Here is a 9,698-nt window from a genome sequence, read left to right as displayed (position 1 = left end):
GAGCATTGAGGCATGCTCTGTGATCTGAGCAGAGGTGATTGTGCAGGGAGGGGGAAGAGGTGAGCTGTGACCATCACCTATTGACTGCCAGTGAGCATGCTCTGTGACTAGTGCACAGGTAATTATGCAGAGAGGGTTAGGAGATGAGCCATCGCTTCTTCTGGGGGATTCTCTGTACCTGCCTGTGATGATAATGAGATGACTGATGATAGGTGTCAATGGTAATGTCAGTTATGTTCTGCCAGTTAAGGCCTTATGCACACGGCCATGGCTGTATTGCAGCCCGCGCACAACGGGTCCACAATACACGGTCACCGGCCGTGTGCACCCCGCATCACGGATGCGGACCCATTCGCTTGAATGGGTCCGCAGTTGGGAGCTGCGGTGCGGAACGGAGGCACGGAACCCCACGGAAGCACTACGGAGCGCTTCCGTGGTGTTACTGTCCGTGCCTCCGCACCGCAAAAAATTAGAACGTGTTCTATATTTTTTCCGGTGTGGACAGATCACGGACCCGTTCAAGTTGAATGGGTCTCGATCCGTCCTGGCCGACGCACGTATGTTGCCCATGCATTGGGGACCGCAAATTGCGGTTCCCAATGCACTGAACGGCCGCACAACGGCCATGTGCTTGAGGCCTAAATCAGATAATGACACAGACCCTTTTTCTAATCAGTTTTTATTTTCTGATTGTAGATTTCTTTTACTCTGTTTGCTGTCCATGATTATGGGGGCGGCCATCTTGCCTGAGCTGTTGTTAGCAGCATTTACAGATATGCTTTACGGCAGCCGCTGTGGGCCATAGACACAATGGACAGGAGGGGAACTCATTACTCATTGGGGGTCATTTATCAAACAGAAATACGCCTAAATTTGCTGTATTTATGGCACAGAAAGGTCTTTTGCGCTGCAATCTGCGAAGTCTCCCCGATCACGCCAGGTCTGAAAAAGTGGGCCTGGTTTTTAGCGTAAAAAATGGTCTAAATGTAAGACAGTAAGGAGGCTATCCTACATGTAAAAGCGGGGGATACACCCAAGTTAGGGTCCATTCACACATCCGTGTGTGTTTTGCGGATCCGCAAAACACAGACACCGTCAATGTGCGTTCCGCATTTTGCGGACTGCACATCGCTGGCACTAATAGAATATGCCTATTGTTGTCCGCAATTGCGGACAAGAATAGGGCATGTTCTATTTTTTTCAGGAACGGAAATGCGGATCCGGAAATAGAAATTAATGGGTCTGCAATTCCGTTCCGCAAAATGCGCAACAGAGTTGCGGACGTGTGAATAGACCCTTATGTAGAGGCCGGCGGATCCACCGTCGGATCTAGGGGATATTAAGACCAGCATCTACAACGCCGTCCTTAATAAATGTGCCCCATTGATGTCTATGGGAGACAGATAGACATAGACATGCTGTGTGACCTGTGCAGAGGTCATTGTACAGGGAGGAGGTTGATAAGCTTTGACAATTGGGAATGGAGGGATTGTGTTTTATCCATACATATATATATATACAGCGGATATAAAAAGTCTACACACCCCTGTTAAAATGTCAGGTTTCTGTGCTGTAAAAAAATGAGACAAAGATAAATAATTTCAGAACTTTTTCCACCTTTAATGCGACCTATAAACTGTACAACTCAATTGAAAAACAAATCTTTTAGGTGGAGGGAAGAAAACAAAAAAAAACTAAAATAATGTGGTTGCATAAGTGTGCACACCCTCTTATAACTGGGGATGTAGCTGTGCTCAGAATTAAGCAATCACATTCAGAATCCTGTTAGATATGAGTCAGCGTACACCGGCCATCATGTAAAGTGCCTCTGATTAACCCCAAATAAAGTTCAGCTGCTCTAGTTGGTCTTTCCTGAAATTTTCTTAGTCGCATCCCACAGCAGAAGCCATGGTCCACAGAGAGCTTCCAAAGCATCAGAGGGATCTCATTGTTAGAAGGTATCAGTCAGGAGAAGGGGACAAAAGAATTTCCAAGGCATTAGATCTACCATGGAACACAGTGGAGACCGTCATCATCAAGTGGGGAAAATATGGCACAACAGTGACATTACCAAGAACTGGACGTCCCTCCAAAATTGATGAAAAGACGAGAAGAAAACTGGTCTGGGAGGCGACCAAGAGGCCTACAGCAACATTAAAGGAGCTGGCAAGTACTGGCTTTGTGGTACATGTGACAACAATCTCCCTTAATCTTCATATGTCTGGGCTATGGGGTAGAGTGGCAAGACGAAAGCCTTTTCTTACAAAGAAAGCGTTAATTTTAACGTAAATTAGTTTTCCCTTAGTCCTAACAGCAGCACAAGTGGGGAGTTCTCCCCTGTGAAACCGGTAGGACAGGTGGAATTTTTATTGATTAAAATTGCTACCAAGACAATTAAACAATTAACCCACCCCCTATAAAGGGACGTCCGCCCTTAAACCAGTGCTTTATCAGCAAGTACACAAACAAAAATAGGGTGGGAAATTTGTGTGCTGCTGTTAGGACTAAGGGAAAACAAATTTACGTTAAAATTAACGCTTCCCTTACGTCCTAACCAGCAGCACAAGTGGGGACCTAGCAAAGAGCGACAGACAAATTGGGAGGGTTCCCCTTTTTTTTTTTTTTAATAAGAGGGTGGCACTGAGAATGGTACGTCCAAATGCCACTCCCTCAGAGCCCTTAGAATCTAGGCGGTAATGCTTCATAAAGGTGCTGTGGGAGCTCCAAGAGGCTGCAGCACAGATTTGTTCTAGCGGGACCAAACTTTTCTCCGCGTACGAAGTAGATACTGCCCTTGTAGAGTGGGCAGTGACAAAGTATAGAGGAGCCAACCCCTGGGCTAGAAAAGCTTTATGGATTGCCTCTTTTACCTATCTACTCAAAGAGGGTTTAGAAGCCTTTAGACCTTTGTTTTTCCCTGACAAGGACAGCAGGAGGTGTTCGGATCTTCTGAAGTCCGCCGTTCTGTTCAGGTAGATTCTATGATTTCTTGAAATGTCCAAGGAATGGAGGGATTCTTCCTCTGGAGATGAGGGAGAGGGACATAAAACCGGTAAGGTGATGGTCTGATTAGTATTTCTAAATGATGGTACCTTGGGGACAAAGGTCGGTAGGAACCTCAACCGAACTCTCTCCTGGAGGAAGAGGGTATAAGGCTCAGCGGCCGCTAAGGCCTGCAGTTCTCCAATCCTCTTGGCCGAAGTTATGGCCAGTAGAAATGTGACCTTCAAAGATAAAAATCTAAGGTCCACATTTTCCAAGGGTTCAAAGGGGGGAGAGGATAGCCCCTTCAGAACCACAGATAAATCCCATTCAGGGATAGGTCTCAGGAGAATTCTAGGTTTTAGTCTTTCGGCTCCTTTGAGGAACCTCCTGAGTAGGGGTTCTTGAGCTAAAGGTCTGCCTAAACAGGCAGAAAGCGCACTGGTATGAACTCTGAGCGTTGACGGGCTTAGACCCTAGTCCAGGTTGTCCTGCAGAAACTGTAGAATCGCTGAAAGAGGAGGATCTGAGGGTACAACCTCTTTATCAGCACACCACTGAAGGAAGATCTTGTATATCCTTGAGTAAGCTTTGTTTGTAGACTCCGCCCTGGAGTGTGAAATGGTTCTCAAGACCTCCGCAGAAAGCCCTCTAGCTTCTAGTAGGGACCTGTCGATCTCCAGGCTGTCAGATTGAGTTTCCTCAGATCTAGGCAGGGGCCTGTGTCCTGATACACAAGGTCCTGCGTTAGGGGAAGTCTTCAATATGTGCCCTGACTCATCTTCATGAGCTGGATGAACCAAGACCTCTTCAGCCAGAATGGTATTATCGCAATGACAGGGGTATCATGGAAATTGGAGGGAATATGTAAGCCAGCCTGAACCTCCATGTTATGGACAGAGCGTCTCTTGCCAGAGGATTGTCCTCCTTGTAGAGGGAGCAGAATCTGTCCACCTTGGTGTTTAAGCGGGTCGCCATCAAGTCGATCTCTGGAGTACCCCACCGGAGAATGATCTGGGTGAAAACGTCTCTGTTCAATGACCATTCGCCTGGAACTGGCAGACTCCGATTTAGCCGATCTGCAACTACGTTGAGATTCCCTCTGATGTGAACAGCCGAAAGGTGGGATAGACTGGTTTCTGCCCAAGCAAGAATTAAACCAACTTCCTGGAGGAGATGTTGAGATCTTGTGCCTCCCTGTCTGTTGATGTAAGCGACTACCGTCGTATTGTCTGAGCGGACTCTTACCGCCTTCCCGCGGATAAGAGGAGCAAAGTGGTAGAGAGCGAGACAAACTGCCCTCAATTCTCTCAGATTGGATGAGAGAAGCCTCTCCTGCGGACTCCAGGTACCTTGTACTGGATTCTCCTCCAGATGGGCTCCCCAATCTAGAAGGGAGGCGTCTGTGGTCAACGTGATCCAACGAGGTTGAATCAAGGACCTCCCATCTGATAGGTTCCTCCACCACCTGAGGGAGGAACGGACTTCGGTAGACAGGGAGTGCATCTTGTCCAACCCCTTGGGGTTGCGATTCCAAACTGCTAACACTTCTTCCTGAAGTGGTCGTAGGTGCCATAGGGCCCAAGGAACTGCTTCCGCAGATGCTGACATGTGGCCTAACATCTTCATGAGTGTTCTAACGGACACCCGCCGAGGTGAAATGAGGAACTGCGCGGCTCTTATCACTCGATCCTTCCTCTCTGGAGAGAGGGAAAGGGTCATCCGTTCGGAGTCTACAAGAAAACCCAGGAACATCCTGGAAGTAGATGGAACGATCTCCGATTTTTCCCAATTTATGAGCCAGCCCAAGCGCTGGAGGGACTGAAGAGCCAGCTGAAGATGAGATAAAAGAACGTCTAGAGTGGCGGCTTTTAGAAGCAAGTCATCTAGATATGGCACGATTTCTAGCCCTAGAAGCCTAAGTTGGGCGACAACCGGAGCCACAACTTTTGTGAAAGTGTGGGGAGCGGAAGAAATGCCAAAAGGCAGCACAGCAAACTGGTAATGTTTTACCACCCCTCTTATGGAGACCGCAATTCTTAAAAATCTCCTGTGAGCTGGGTGAATGGGGATATGAAGGTAAGCATCTTTCAGATCTAAGGTGATCATTAGATCGCCGCGGTTTAGGATGCTGATGAGTGATCGAATGGTCTCCATTCTGAAGCGCTTTGGTCTTATGAACCGATTTAGGTAACGCAGGTCTATGATCATGCGCCAATCGCCCGACTGCTTCGGGACTAGTAAAATGGGGGAGTATACTCCCAGCCCTTGTTCGCCCTTTTTTGAACATAAAGGAGGACAGAATCCTCTAAGATAGACTGTTTGGTCTGGTTTAGGGTTCTGGTTAAAACAAATTTCTCTTGGGGAGGGGACAGAAAATCTATTTTGTACCCCCACATAATTATTTCTATGACCCACTGGTTCGGAATATTTTGCAGCCAGGCCTGCTGAAATAAACTTAGACGACCTCCAACCGGAGAGGAACTGAAATTCTGAGCATCACACAGACGATTTGGAGGGGAAGGGGGAAGGTAAGCGGGAGAGTCATAGATCCGCTTTACGGTCCTTTCCACGACCCGCGTCTGGACGACTCCTGACGTCTCTGAGACCTTGAGGGGCCCTGGGTTCTAGAACTTCTGGGCCTACTCCGGCCCCGAAAGGTTTGTTGGGGGAGGGACTTCCCCTTTTTATCCGCCATGCTCTCCATTATCTTATCTAATTCTGAACCAAAGAGTCTTCCTGGTTCATATGGCAAGCCACACAGATTGAATTTGGAGGTGTTATCGGCAACCCAGGGACGCAACCATAGGGGCCGCCGACTGGAGAAAGAGAGAGCCATGCCTTTGGCGGCTAATTTCAGGTGCTGTGTGGAAGCGTCACACAAAAAGTCAGTTCCAAGGAGTAAAGTCTTGAGCTGGTCTAGCACGTCAGTTCTGGAGACTCCAGATTCCAGGTCCGACTGAATTCTGAGAACGCGGGAGCGAACAAACTCTGTGACTTCTGAGGAAGCAACTGCAACTGAAGCAGAGGCTGCAGCTGCGGAATAGCTGCGCCTCCGAGTGCACTCGGCCCTACAATCTAATAAATCCTGAAGGTTGCTTCCGTCATCAGAAGGAACTAAGGTCCTCTTAGACAACTTGGAGATCGCCATATCGACCTTCGGAGGCGGTACCCACAGTTCTGATTCCGACTCCTGGAGAGGAAACATCAGTTTAAATCTCTTTGTGAGAACTGGACCTTTTTCAGGATGCTTCCATTCAGTTAACATAAGCTTTTTAAAATTTGTATCCACTTTAAAGGTCCTTAGCCCCCTAGAGGTGGATGGTGGAGCTTCCCCTTGCTCAACATCATGATCCCTTGATCGGATGGAGCGTAGAAGTCTTTGCATCTTCTCCGCAGGAAAAAGATAAGTGGCATCATCTTTATCAGAAGAGGAGGAGGAACGGTCTTCAACCAAAATTATGTCTTCAGCCATAGGTACAGGACCTTGCGATGAAGCTCTGGGCCTCTTAGAAGAAAGGGCGCTCTTGATCTCCATAATGGAATTACCCATGAATTCCTTCATCCAGCCGAACATGTCACCCATCGTGGGTTGCGTCGGAGGAGGACGGCATAAAGGACACCTATTGAATTCATAGGAGTCCGGCATCGGCATCTCGCAGTTGGCACAAGTTAGGTGCTTCTGTTTATTGGAGGATTTCCGATGCTGGTCACCATTGGGAGATGCCATCTGAAAAAACAACTTGGGAAGTAGTTTAGAATAGACTCACTGCAGGCAGAGAGGGAGAGTCTGGCATCTGCTGAGCTTTTATAGCTAAACAGACCATCCCCCTAGCACAGCAGGGCCGAAGCGCGGCTAAAACAGCCGCCGAATATACGCGCGCCGCTGACCCGGAAGTCGTCATCTGACGCACTTCCGGGTATGGCGCGAAACGCCGAGCGCGGCAGCCGGGACCGTGGCCGAGTACAGGCCGAGCCCAGGGGGATATCGCCAGAATATAGAGGTGCCAACAGGCCCCCCTACCATCTAACTGCGGCAGAGGCCGCAATCCGGCAGAACCTAGGAAAAAACGGCCACAAGGACCAAGAACTTGGCAGCAAACGAATCAAAAAGGTAACAGGCGGCGCCTGAACCTGTCCTCAGTCCACAGGACAGACAAAAAAAGCACTGGTTTAAAGGCGGGCGTCCCTTTTATAGGGGGTGGGTTATTTGTTTAATTGTCTTGGTAGCAATTTTAATCAATAAAAATTCCACCTGTCCTACCAGTTTCACAGGGGAGAACGCCCCACTTGTGCTGCTGGTTAGGACGTAAGGGAAAACATCCAAGCCAGGCTAAATTTTGCAAAAACACATCTGAAGTCTCCCAAAAGCATGTGGAAAAAGGTGTTATGGTCTGATGAAACCAAGGTCAAACTTTTTGGCCATAATTTCAATGTTTGGCCCAAAAACAACACTGGACATCACCAGAAGAACACCATACCCACAGTGAAGCATGGTGGTGGCAGCATCATGCCAAGGGGCTGTTGTTCTTCAGCTTGAACTGGGGCCCCAGTTAAGCTAGAGGGAATTATGAACAGTTCCAAATACCAGTCCATATTGGCACAAAACCTTCAGGCTTCTGCTAAAAAGCTGAACACGAAGAGGAACTTCATCTTTCAGCGTGACAACGACCCAAAGCATACATCTAAATCAACAAAGGAATGGCTTCACCAGAAGAAGATTAAAGTTTTGGAATGGCCCAGCCAGAGCCCAGGCCTGTATCCGATTGAAAATCTGTGGGGTGATCTGAAGAGGGCTGTGCACAGGAGATGCCCTCGCAATCTGACAGATTTTGAGTGTTTTTGCAAAGAAGAGTGGGCAAATCTTGCCAAGTCAAAATGTGCCATGCTGATAGACTCATACCCAAAAAGACTGAGTGCTGTAATAAAATCAAAAGGTGCTTCAACAAAGTATTAGTTTAAGGGGGTGCACACTTATGCAACCATATTATTTTATTTTTATATTTTTACTTCCCTCCACTCAACAGTTTATAGGTCACATTAAAGGTGGAAAAAGTTCTGAACTGATTTATCTTTGTCTCATTTTTTTTTTACATCACAGAAACCTGACATTGTAACAGGGGCGTGTAGACTTTTTTATATCAACTGTGTATTTATGGCGGCTCATGTCTAGTGTATATATGGTGGCTTATGTCTTGTGTGTGTGTATATATATCTCATCTCATGTCCTATATACAGTCAGGTCCATAAATATTGGGACATGGACCCAATTCTAACATTTTTGGCTCTATACACCACCACAATGGATTTGAAATGAAACGAACAAGATGTGCTTTACCTGCAGACTGTCAGCTGTAATTTGAGGGGATTTACATCCAAATCAGGTGAACGGTGCAGGAATTACAACAGTTTGCATATGTGCCTCCTACTTGTTAAGGGACCAAAAGTAATGGGACAGAATAATAATCAAACTTTCACTTTTTAATACTTGGTTGTAAATCCTTTGCAGTCAATTACAGCCTGAAGTCTGGAACGCATAGACATCACCAGACGCTGGGTTCCATCCCTGGTGATGCTCTGCCAGGCCTCTACTGCAACTGTCCTCAGTTCCTGCTTGTTCTTGGGGCATTTTCCATTCAGTTTTGTCTTCAGCAAGTGAAATGCTCAATCGGATTCAGGTCAAGTGATTGACTTGGCCATTGCATAACATTCCACTTCTTTCCCTTAAAAAACTCTTTGGTTGCTTTTGCAGTATGCTTTGGGTCATTGTCCATCTGCACTGTGAAGCGCCGTCCAATGATTTCTGAAGCATTTGGCTGAATATGAGCAGATAATATTGCCCGAAACACTTCAGAATTCATCCTGCTGCTTTTGTCAGCAGTCACATCATCAATAAATACAAGAGAAGCAGTTCCATTGGCAGCCATACATGCCCACGCCATGACACTACCACCACCATGCTTCACTGATGAGGTGGTATGCTTAGGATCATGAGCAGTTCCTTTCCTTCTCCATACTCTTCTCTGCCCATCACTCTGGTACAAGTTGGTCTTGGTCTCATCTGTCCATAGGATGTTGTTCCAGAACTGTGAAGGCTTTTTTAGATGTCGTTTGGCAAACTCTAATCTGGCCTTCCTGTTCTTGAGGCTCACCAATGGTTTACATCTTGTGGTGAACCCTCTGTATTCACTCTGGTGAAGTCTTCTCCTGATTGGTGACTTTGACACACATACACCTACCTCCTGGAGAGTGTTCCTGATCTGGCCAACTGTTGTGAAGGGTGTTTTTCTTCACCGGGGAAAGAATTCTTCGGTCATCCACCACAGTTGTTTTCCGTGGTCTTCCGGGTCTTTTGGTGTTGCTGAGCTCACCGGTGCGTTCCTTCTTTTTAAAAATGTTCCAAACTGTTGTTTTGGCCGCGCCTAATGTTTTTGCTATCTCTCTGATAGGTTTGTTGTGTTTTTTCAGCCTAATGATGGCTTGCTTCACTGATAGTGACAGCTCTTTGGATCTCATCTTGAGAGTTGACAGCAACAGATTCCAAATGCAAATAGCAGACGGGAAATGAACTCTGGACCTTTTATCTGCTCATTGTAATTGGGATAATGAGGGAATAACACACACCTGGCCATGGAACAGCTGAGAAGCCAATTGTCCCATTACTTTTGGTCCCTTAACAAGTGGGAGGCACATATGCAAACTGTTGTAATTCCTGC

The 9,698-nt window shown here is 47.0% G+C and overlaps 1 protein-coding gene across 1 annotated transcript in view; it reads left to right on the top strand.

Moving 5' to 3' along the window:
- BABAM2 (BRISC and BRCA1 A complex member 2) overlaps positions 1 to 9,698 on the top strand; it is a 203,603-nt gene that overhangs the window by 86,656 nt on the left and 107,249 nt on the right. The gene's annotated exons all lie outside the window — the stretch shown is intronic.

Source organism: Bufo bufo, chromosome 4 (genome assembly GCF_905171765.1).
Source record: "Bufo bufo chromosome 4, aBufBuf1.1, whole genome shotgun sequence".
In the NCBI taxonomy this organism is placed as follows: Eukaryota; Metazoa; Chordata; class Amphibia; order Anura; family Bufonidae; genus Bufo; species Bufo bufo.
The sequence above is the reverse complement of the archived record's forward strand: the minus strand, read 5'-3'. Positions and strand labels throughout refer to the sequence as shown.